Genomic DNA, 12,693 nt, shown 5'->3' with positions numbered 1-12,693 from the left:
CATGTCTTTTTGGTGTGCCATGGGGGGATGGCACAATGTGCTTGGGCCTGCTTACCATTGCTTCTAATTCTATTTATATTTTTTCTTATTATATTTATGTATATATGTTTTCCAAAGATACAGTGTAGACTTAACTGTTCTATAGAATCTAATGTTGTAAACTGTGTTATCTTCATTTTTAAGAAATTAATTTGGTGGGTTTTAGAGTGGCCTTAGTGCCATAAATTTCTATCTGGCAGTTTCATTTAAAATGAGTTAACCACGGCTGCTGAGTGGAGCACAGCAGCACTTTTGTATTGACTATGAGTTTGTATCAGAACATGCCACAGCCATTCGTGGCCATGATAAAATAATATTAGACATGATTCCTGGGCAAGAAGCTCTTCCCTGTCTCTCTCCTGTTTATCAAAGCAACACCAGGCAGTTGTGAGCATCCATAAGTCATTGCATGAGGACTAGGACAGAGTGCTTTTCACCCGAATGTATTACTAATTATGTAGTATACTTTGTTTATACATTGTATTCATAGTTTTATTTGTATAACCTCTGTTTTAAAATACAGGAGCCTTGGTTTTCTTTTTTTTTTCTTTTGCGGTGTCTGCAACAACTATCATCCAAAGTGAAATCAGGACAAGAGTTCTGTATAAAATTCTAACTAAACCATTCCCAGGTTATTATTCCCAAAAATAAAAATATTTTTTTTTAAAAGGATTTAAATATTTAAAGATTCTAATTTAAATGTTCATCTTAACACAACATATCACAATCTGCTCTATTGTTACTAAATCCCTTTCACTAAAGCTAGTGCATAAGCAGAGGAAATACTATTCTGATTATATCTTTGAAGCAAAGGCGATAGCTGTGGCTGTAACATCTGTGATTATGGTAATAACAGGGACACACCAACCTGCGGATAATAGGGAAGCGTGAGAGGAGCAAACCTTCCAACTTTACTGCATCACAGTGCTGCCCTTTCCCCTTGAAAACTAGACAAGTTAGGACTCAGACAAAAAGCAGTGCATACATGCATGCACAGACACAGAGACACAGCTGTGTGCACCTGGAACACCTCTGTGTCAAACTGTTGTAGTGACCTCGCTCATCATGCTGTCAGATGCACAGCCGGCCTTGGCTTGCTTCCTGCTGACTACCACTTCATTAAAACAAATATGCTGTTGGAACTGGATCCCTTCCCCCTAAAATTAACCCTGTACAAATCAATAATGATGGGGTGCATGTCCCTTTACCTCAATTAAAAAAATTAAGGCTCAATAGTAATGCTTGGCCTGTTTCTGCATACAGATTAGATGCCCGGGGATTAGCTAATAAGTGGCATTGTAAATGCTATTTGGAAAACTTGGAACATATTCTAGTCAGTACTGCCACTGGACCCACAGAATTGGACTCCTATTAAAACTATGCAAAAGCAAAATAAAATGTAATATCAAATCAACAGTTGCACAGCCAGCCTCAAAGGACTCAATTTTTTTGTCATGTGCTTTTTTAAAAGGCATGTTTTGCAAGGTTGCAGTTAACTTTAAATAAGGGAACTGCACAGCTAAAATGCTATACAATTCAGTTAATTGTAGGGAGTAAGCAATTACATTTGCCCTGGATACTCTAAATTGTGATTATAATTCTAAAGGAGGAATAACCTCTGAATGAGGAATTTCAGGGAGTATTGTTGTATTACATGCTGGCACAGCACAACAGTAAGCACTATGCCCTAGAACCGCCTGCTTCTAACTCTACTCTTTCTCCTATCTCTTGTGGGCAAAGGCACAATGTGTATATCTACAATACCAAGAACACTTAATCATTAGGTCTCCTCCACAAATACTGTAGCTCTTCATTTTTCCAAGCAAGTGCTAACATGTTTACCACTGCTCTATAATATTCCACAGTTTGTTGCAGTTCAAGAGATAGCACTCATTGACATAAATGTATCATTTTGTGGTTGGGAAGAAAAGTATTGTATCAATTACTAGGACATTTGAAGATTCTGTAGGGGTTTTTTGTGCTGGCAAACATGACAAACAACATAGCTATTAATGTAAGCAGATTCTTTTTGCACACACAAGTACATGGTATGTTCTAAGTAAGTACTGTATATTTTATTGTCAAAAAAGTTCTACATTTTGTTTTATGTTAAATGAAAAGAAGACTGCCAGCATCTGAAAAGTACCATGTAGCAGCACATGGTCTGCTGCCGAAATAACTAGCAATGGAAAATGTAATTATGGAGTACTTATAAATAATAAACAATGCATTACTTTAATACTTAAGTAGATATTCAGTTATGTGAAAATATAATGAGCATGCATCATCAGAAATTGCATAAGTTTCTGCATAAGTAAGCTAACAATAGGGGCAGTGGTGGCTTGAACCCCGTCACCACTGTGGTGCCATCATTGGTCCTTGGGCAAATCACTCTGTCATGCCCGAATGAGAAAGGAGGAGTGTTGGGCATTGGGGTAGGAACATAAAAACCACAATTTGTATAGGAACAACAGAGTCTTTTGCCCAATATTCTCATCTGCAATGGTGAAACAGTTCTAGTTTTTGTTTTACATTAGAGGCATATTAGATTTTAAATTACTCGATTGGACATTCAACTGGCTCACATTTTACTGGGTTGTGAAAATGAAATGTATAAGTACAGTTCCCTGGGGGAAAAAGGATCTGTTTTGTGTGTAATTTACGTTTGTTGTGCCAGTCTATTTACACTGCTTCCTTGGAGTTTGGAACAAAACTCTAACATGCAATAAATAACCAGGACTGGAAGATCTCTTAATTTTTTTTTTGTCTTAAGTGCTGTGTTTCTTTTCCATGTGCAGGGATCCAGCCATCACTAAAAAAGAAAAAGAAAAACTCAACATTGAGATTAGAACTTAATTTACAGTATATACTACCTTCACAAATAGACATGTGGTCTTTTAAACAAGGACATTGTTTAACACTCATCACAGGCAACCTGAATTTCATTAGTTACCTCACTCACTCAGTAATCGGGTTTTGGGTTATGCTGCCAAATTGGTGGGATTTGCAGATTCAGCACTCAGGACTGTAGATGGTTCATTAAACTCAATGACCTGAAACCAAATGTACTTGGAACAGGGTTATGAGAACAAAAGAAGTGGTGGAATTTGATCATCCCACTAGTCAGTGCAAGCGTTTTTGCTGCTAAGCCAAAGCAGGCTCTCTTTACACTATGCAGTCCAACAACGCAGTTCTGGTTTGAAAAAGCAGGAGTATGGAGCTCCAGTACTCTCTTACTAAAGAACCCTGCAGATGGTTCCACTCACACACTGCTAAGAGAAGTCCCCTATTATCATCAGTTACACCTCATCATGACGCACATTTCCACAGGTGTAAAGAACAACACTAGTATAACAATGGAGATTAACTGATTCATAAGCAGATTATTTGAGCTGGTGGTGCCATCTTTTTACAAAATTATATCAATATAATTTGCAACTACCATCTTAACAGGCTTGCTTTATAAGAATGACTGCTAATATAATGAAGGGAAAATGCATTTAGCAATAAGAACATTCAGATTTCTCACAGAACTAGAGCTGGTAGAGAGACAAAATGTATCACAGAGCCAGCTGGAACTCAGGCAAACTCCCTTCATGCATCACTGATCCCTGAACTCACTGGCCCAGCTAAGCCCACTGCCATGTTTCCTTTCAAACCATAACATGCACATGTTTATGACTCATTAGTTATGAGCCACATGGGGAAATTGGTCTATCAGTGCTACTCTGGAGGGATTAATATAAAGCTTTAAGTAAATGCAAAAACAAAAGTATCATAAACAATTAATTTGTACTCTATAAGCCAAAATGTTATGCATTCTGTAAAGTTCTTCAAGATGTAGATTTTTCCTATCATATAGAAAAGTGGTATGTTTTATATTTAACCAAACATCCTTTAATATATTCTAAAGCAGATATGTGTACTGTATCTGTGTTTATATCATAGTTTACCTATCTTTCTCTTTAGATTGAATGCCAGGTCCCATCTGAAATTGTTTATGTCTAAAATCTTGGCATTGTTAACATTTGCTGTATCTAAATCGATGCCTGATATGCAGCTGTGCTCAGAGGTTTGCATATTATTGCCTGATAATGCAAAATAATTTTAAATAGTCAGTGGGTTTCTCAGCTTATGAGGTGATGCAATAACTTGGCTGAATACTGCACCATGGCGAAGACAAAAGAACTGCTAATGGACCTGTGTTATAAGGTAGTTGAATTTTAAAAAGCAGGAAATGAATATTAAAAGATATCTCAACACTCAAAAATGCCAGTCACTACTGTTCTAACTAATAATAAAAGAAGTGAAAAATAAGAGGTTCTGTTGATACTAAGCAACGGTCAGGTAGACCAAGAAAAATGTCACCCACTACTGCCAGAAGAATTGTTCAGGATGCAAAGAAAAAACAAACAATTTTAAGAAAAAGACAGACTGAAAAAAAGTGGGTTTATTTGAATGAACACAATAAGGACTTATCAGGAGTTAGTTAATATAAATGAACTGCATGGTCCAATTGCCAGGAGAAAGTTGTTACTGTGCCCCGGCAACAAAAAGGCCCGCTTGCAATATGCCAGACAGCACCAAGGCAAGCCTCACAGCTTCTGGAGATATTTTGGGGTGATGAGACCAAAATCTAACATTATAGTCACAACCATAAATGGTGAAAAGTACACCATCCTCACTGTAAAGCATGGTGGTGGATCTGTTATGTTTGTGGCTGTGTGAGCTCCAGTGGAAGACGGAAGTTAGTCAAAATTGATGGCAAGATGAATGCAGCATGTTAGCAGAAATGGAGAATTTTCATTCTACAGCACAAAAGCTGCACATGGGAGGGTCTTGGATGTTCCAACATTACAATGAGCCAAAGCACAAGTTCAAAGTGACCCTCCAATAGATACAGCAGAAAAAGGTGAAGGTTCTGGAGTGGCCATTACAGTCTCCTGACCTCAATATCATTGAGCCACTTTGGAGGGATCTCAAACATGCAGTTTATACAAGACAACCAAAAATTTAACAGGAACTGGAGTTATTTTGCCAAAAAGAATAAGCTGCAAAAACAATCCTATGTAGTTTTAAAATCAAATAAGTCTGTAAAGTAAGTGAAAAACATTTGAAATATGAGGCAATAATTGGGGGATTAAAAAACATTCAAAAGTAGGGTGTAGTTGCTACTATAAAAGGAGATGTGTGATCACCGCTGACACTTTGTCTAAGAGAAAAATAATAAAGGGAAAACTTCCTCCCAAGTACCAAAGCTTTATTGACTCTGGCAGTTCTCCAGGCAGAGAAAGAGTAATCTCCACAAGCCAAAAGAGTTAAGTGATATTCCAGAGCTGTTTAGCGATAGACAAAAATACATATTCCCAGGCTATGAAATAGCATAACAAAACATGTTGACACAGAAGGAGAACAATACTTTGAACATTTAAAAAAATATATACTGTATGTAAAAAAAAAAAAAAAAAAAATCCAAGTACTGTAAATTTTAAATGTAACACTATAGTATACAAAGCATGTGTGAAGAAGATTTAAGCATGTTTTTCTTTATCTTTTTTTGGTAACTAAATGTTCGTATTCAGACACTTCCTTGCGAAACTGCATGAGTGTACAGAAGGTCTAATCAGGTGCGGAAGCTACAGTATATATGTGCTCGTTAATCCAGAACAGAAGCTGCTCATACTGCCTTAAACCATATTTTACACCCGGACCTTCTTTCAGGTTCAAATTCCAGGAAGAAGAATACCATTTAAAGCTGGAAGGAAGACATGAAAGCAGTTTAACAGATGTGATAGTTCAATTATTAGTGCTCTTGCTAGCAGCAGGGGGTCGCTGTTTTTCATACTACACAATATGAGGTGACTTCGGTTTTCATTTTTCCCTAGGGCAGAGTTAAAGTCCAGTCTTAGTATTTCTTTTTTTATGTGCTTACTATTTGTGTATGCATTTGCATCCAGTTCTGTTCCTAATTTTAAACTTTCTATTTGATACTGATTTGCAATTGTTTCAGTCTTTTATATTCAAATAAAATAATACAAAAAGCCTAAGCCAGAAGCTACCTAAAATCTTCCCCCCATTTGGAAGGTGGTTTTAATTAGGGTAGAAAGAAATCTTTATCAAAAATAATACTGTAGATCTTCAACAGATACGTCACTGTTGTTATATAATTTTTTACTTCTTAATTTAAAACATCTGCGACCTCTACAATTTCTCTAAAGATGTATCGTTCCCTTTGCATATTTCAAATATGTGCAATAACTCAGGAAATTGGGGATTTTTTTTTTTATTCAGGAACCACATCCCTTTATAAACATTTCCATAAGCCTAACAGTGAGTGCATAAAGCATGTTCACATGCACAGCATACAGTACAATGCATAAAAACCCATTCCAAGTTTCAACACTAGTGCGTTGTATGATCAAAGAATGCATATTTCGGTTTCCATTCTCACTGTATTACCATACACAGGGCCAAACCAGAGAGAGTTTACAAAATACTGTAATAATCAAATTTAAATTTTATTTGTCACATAGACAGTCATACACAGTACGATATGCATATTTAGGTATTATTGCAAAGAGGTACTTAGAAGTAATAGTAATGCTACTGTTATCCGGAAGACATACACACTACTGTTTTCATTGATTTTTAATGTTTAACTATTACATTCCAATATAAATTTTGACTATAAAAGGAAAGGATGATGATCTGAGTGCAACATTGTATTTACAGAAAATCAGTGTTTTTTGGAGAAATGTGCAGCCTGTGCGCCTTTAGCATCATCTCATAGGCATGTTTTTTATGAGTCACACCAGACTGTGATTCAAGTGTCCTCAGAGACATGGCCTTTATGACAGAATCATGAGTTCTCATGCTGATCAGGGACAGGCTTATCCTCTTGTTATGGTTACAGGCATTCCATAATATTAACAATACTCTAAGTTCTAACTTCTTTTAATCACTACAAGATTATATATTACTCCAGTGTGATATTTTCAGATAAGATGTATACTATAATACACAATGGATAAATGTCAAATAAGATAAAGATACTGAACCGTAGGTCAGATCAATCATAAGAATAAATTGCATTGAATAATGTACAAATACAATAACTTTGATGCAGTGTGTCACCTGATTAGTTTACATAAATAGTGTGGCATCACATGAAACGCAAAGAAAGAACAACAAAATCTGGTGATGTTGTTGCACCTTACAAACCAACCCTCTTAGTTTAGCCACAAATTTGCAGATGTAACCCATAGACCCTAAAGACAAGTTGCACATTCATGTGGCAAGCCATTGGAATGCATGCAGTAGATTTTGGCCTGGCAGTCCCCAGCTATATCAGTCGCCTTTGTGGCTTCTAAGGATATGCTAGAATCTTGCTACAAAGCACTGTGCAACAAAAGTGGCAACAAATGAGGCCACCAGCACTCCACCCAAACTTCACTGCGGTGAAGCTGGGAGGGAGAAAGAGAGAGACAATTCCACCCAGTAAGGCTATCCATCACAATGCCACATCCAGCCAAACCCACACAGGGCTCGTCACCATTTAGCGTAACCGATGGAAGGCAATAATGAGTACATAGCTGTACTTTTCGCTCTGTGGGAAGACAGCACCAGAATGGGACCAATAAAAATAGCAGTTTTTGCCACAGTGCTTTACAAGTTGTTATTTCCAGCTAGACTGCATTAACTCATCTTCTTCCTCACTGGAAACTAAGATTCATCTCCACAGTCACAATAACTATGGATTGATCCATGCATTTTAATTGATCCTAACCTCGGGATATAAAGGAACATTTTCAGCTTTTTCTTTTCTTTCTTTTTTTTTGAGACAAATCAGAAAAGAGGCTTCAGTTTACTAGAAATCATGTATACAGTACAAAGCCTCTAAAGGCAGTATTAAGATCTGGAATTGTTTCAGTTGGTCAGGCCTAGGCTCATAAATGTTATGTGGCGATAAAACAAAGTCAGCTGATCACCTGAATGTATCACCAGGATGACCGGGGTATCACATCAATGGGGGACAGGCATATTTCAGGACTTAAATTGTGAAAGAGTGGTCCTGGGAGCATGAAGAATTATTTTCACACATAAACTGGACACCATAATGAGTGCTGTATTTAAAGCTTAAGGTGACTAAATGAAGGGGCCTTTTTTTGTCCAGGCAATGTATTTTGTTTAAATGAATAGGACATCATATACAATGGCGTATTGGAGGGAAACAAAAGAAATACAATACAGTGGGGCCCAACATAATACAAGAAAAACCCCTGAAATGTATTCATCAGCAAACATTTTTCACTGATCAGTCTTAATATTAAAATAATAACCTTAAAATCACCTACGTTCCCCATCTGCCCCCAGTGTAGCTTTAATCCCTTGGGGTGTGGCTTCTCAGTGCACCTAAGGCTGTGCTGAGGTGTCTGGCACAGGCATGTTAATTACGATTTAGCAGGTATAGTTTTGCCCCGTTAACTAACCCCTTTTCTATATTCTAACCTCTCTTGCTTTTGGTGTGAGGCCAAGGAATTTTCACTGTCACTGATTATAAAGCATGCACTAGCCTTCACCCTCCACAGCTGGTTGATGTTATGTGATAGTGGAAAGCTACAGTAGGTAGTGAGTAGCATTTGGTTCGCCAGCAAGTTCAGGCCCTGTATTGTACCTATTACCAAAGTTATGGTAAGCTGTAGCATATGTCTTTCATTTCTCAGACTTAATGTCTCCATATAAAAAATACCATGCGCATGCATTTTACCACTCTTTTAAATAACAGTTAATAAGACGTTTATACATTTCATATTGCATTATGGTAAAATCCCTTGTTAATAAAAGGTAAAGCTTAAAATCCAAGTTATGGTAATTTAACAATCTACTCCCTCACTTTCAGTAAGCATTTTTGTCCAAGAACAATGGAATCAAAAATGAAATTATACCCTGAATAGGATGTTTGTCATGCACACACACATTCACACACCAATTGATGCCTATGGACAATGTAACCAGTCCACCAGTGGCATATTTTGTGGCATATCTTCCAACATTTCACAGTCATGTTTTCTTTTAATATTTGTTAAATATCGTGACAAATATAACCATCTTCTACTATTAATAATTATATTTGTTTTATTGTATTCTCATAACTTGCTTCATGGCCAAAACATACCAGTATTTTTTTTTATAAGTAACACACACACACACACACACACACACACACACACACACACACACGCAAGCACAGACACAAACACACAGACACACGCAAGCACACGCACACACACACACGCACGCACGCACACACACACACACACACACACACACACGCACACACACACAGAGTAGTTTCTTGGATCCGACAGTAAAGAGATAAATAAGATTAAAAGGCACTTTTACTTTTGGACCTTTCATTAAAGAAAGTTTACTACTTTAAATGATCAGATTAAAGTGTGTTTGTGTTGTGAGAACAGTAGAGAAAGAGGGGGGGGGGAGCTAATACAGTTGCACGGTAATACTAAGACTCACATACACAGCTGCCATAAAATAAACTCTTTTCTGCTTAGACATCAAAATTAAAAGCCAAGGTCTCAAGCTAGCTATTGCTCCTGAGGAGACAAATTGATGCCGACACTTGGCTTTGCGGAAACACATTCCAAACTGTCACTGATTAAAACATTATTGGATTTCACTTGAAGGCTGTTGTCCATGTCCCATATGGATGGAATGCTATTTTCTCAGTGGCCAAATTGTTATTTTGTTTTAACTCCCAGTGCTGAAGAACTGACCTGAGTGAAGCTGCTGTGCTGAGCATTTCCTGCTGTTCTTTCCTTGCTGGGCTCTCAGCTCTCCTGGAAGCAGAGCGTAGTGTTTCCTCTGGCTTATTTTGCACATTGCTGCTTGCAAGAAGAAGAACAGCTGGTATCACTACACATACACATGTGCATGTGTGGACACACACACACACACACACACACACACACACACACACACACACACACACACACACACACACACAGGCATAAATCCTTCTGATTTCTGATTTTAGTATTTTTCTAACATTTGGGATTTAGTGTGCTTTTGTGCTTGATGGAAGGAGCAGATGGGGCAAAAACAAGTAAAAAAACTAAAATCAGAATTAACTTCTTATGCAAATAAATAAATACTTGCCCTGCGATGGATTGGCACCCTGTCCAGGGTGTACCCTGCCTCGTGCCCTAAACCTCCTGGGATAGGCTCCAGGTCCCTGTGACCCTAAATACAGAATAAAACGGTAAAGAACATGAGTGAGTGATTGAGTGAGTGTGTGAATGCAAGGGGAATGATGGCAACTGGTACCTTCATAATTTGTAATATCCTGTTTAGATAAACTGTCTCTAATGAGAGGGCTCAAAGCTCTGCTCCAGAAGCTACCTAAACAGAAGTTTCTGATAGAATGCAAGATGCAACAAATTTGGCATAAAAGGCATGACTGTTGTATGACTATGTAAAAGCTGTAACACATACAGGACTTTGTAGAAACCTCAAGCATCCCATTCAAAATTAATTTTGTCATTTGCACCTATTATGACCTCCAGACCTCTGGGAAAGCTTTCCACTAGATATTGGAGCATGCAACATCATTAGGCACTGATGTTGGGTGAGAGGGCCTGGTGTGCAGTCAGCATTCTAGTTCATCCTTAAGGTGTTCAGTGGGGTTGAGTTCTAAACTTTGTGCAGGTGACTCAGAAATCCTTGAGTTCTTTTACATCATGCCTTCATAACCCTCACTTTGTGCCCGTTAGTTTAACTGAATTGAGATTGTAATGCTGCAGTATATATACAGTATATATATTCTATATAATTGTGTTCGTCTGAGTTTGTGGCAACAGTTTGGAGAAGGTCGACACATGACTGTGTTGTTTAGGTGACCACACACTTTTGACCACATAGTGTAAATACAGTACACATTTATATATTTAAAAATACACATAGAGCCTGACATACTGTAATAGAATAGTATCCAAGTCCACAGGTGTGTTGGCATAATTTAGTGCTGACAGAGAAAAAAGGGCACCTACTGAAATTGTCAACCTGCTCTTCAAAACCTCATGTTCATAGTTATTCACAGGTATTTGGAGAAGAACAGTGTCACTTCTGCTTTCTATTAGCTTTTCCAAATAAGCATAGATACAGTGCATGAGATGAGGTTAAATAAAAAAAAAAATAAATAAATAAATAATTAATAATCCCAGAAGACTCAAGGATTCAAATCGCATGTAATTGCTCTCAATATCTGTCTTTCTGTCTTTCTGACAAACAAATCTCTTGCACCCTGATAGCAGCCAGATAGATAAATACACACATGCACACATACACACATACTGCATATGGAGTATCTGTAATTTCAAGCTCTCAGATAGTTCGTCAGCGATAAAAGCAATAAATCAACACATGGAGATCCTCAGAGAGCTCAGAACAGTCACAGTGTACATGCATATAATTGGAAGCGGAAAGACCTTATAGGCAGGGACAAGGAGGACAATGAACATGAACCTTATAAAGACAGGAGGGTTTAATCGAATGAGTCTGCATCTAGACCTCTGTACTGTCCTCAAATAGAGTCCTTGATACACCGGACACAAAGACAGTCCTCTATGGGGAATAATCATAGGGAATAATCATTCTTTAGTTCTAACCCTGACATGTTTGTCAATTACAGTGCAGATGATTCAGCTTCAAGAGCGCTGTCTCTATTGAAACTGGAGCTTTTTCTCTGGCTGGAGGCAACGTGCATCACAGAGCTATTGGACAAACCTAGTTTGTTAGTGTTGTTATCAAAATGAACAGGATGATACAGCATTTTGTAATATATTATCTGACTTGGCTTGTTGCACACAAACGCACTGTATAACATAAACAACTTAATTTAAACTTCACTTGACAGGATGCAGTGGATTCAAAGATATTTCGAGAAAAACACTCAGCCATCCTCATCTCCTGCCAATTTTCGTTTAAAAATAGAATTCACATTACATCCAGACAGGCTAACAACTCATTGGAGAAAAGAACAGCAGTGCTTGTCCTTTGTTTTAACTTGATGGTTATATCGATTCTTGTACTACGGGTAGATGTGAAAAGTTTGCTAATGATATTGAATAAGTATTTAAGGCTATGGGATCCAGGAAATGTGGGAGTCAAAGCAGCTGAAACCCATCACTGCTAAATATGTTTCTTATTTGCCAGAAAGGAGGTGGGTGCGTCCAAAAAATACTAGAGGCGATTCTGCCATGTTTTTATTAAGTTCTTTTTTTAACCCTACAGTACATATTGTTCCTTACCTTGGTAAGATATTTTATATTTTGGCTGAAGAAATCTAAATTCATTGTCATATTTCAATAAGCAAAGTAAAATATTTACCACTAACTCACAGGTCAGTTTAAATTCAGACAATTTAGAGTTAGTTAAAACATTTTATCTACCCTAGCTGAGTTTTCTCAAATCAAACTTTGTGGCGCAGGAGTGGAAACTCTCATGTCAGCAACTCACAATATATTACCAAGATGCATACAAAGCATTTTGTCGCAAACATGTTCAACTGAATAACAGGATATCAGGTGACTGAGTGATATTGCTAACCTCCATCTTAAATATGGTGACAGTAGTAGGTGG

This window comes from Clarias gariepinus, chromosome 4, assembly GCF_024256425.1.
Source record: "Clarias gariepinus isolate MV-2021 ecotype Netherlands chromosome 4, CGAR_prim_01v2, whole genome shotgun sequence".
In the NCBI taxonomy this organism is placed as follows: domain Eukaryota; kingdom Metazoa; phylum Chordata; class Actinopteri; order Siluriformes; family Clariidae; genus Clarias; species Clarias gariepinus.
Note: the sequence above shows the minus strand (reverse complement) of the source record.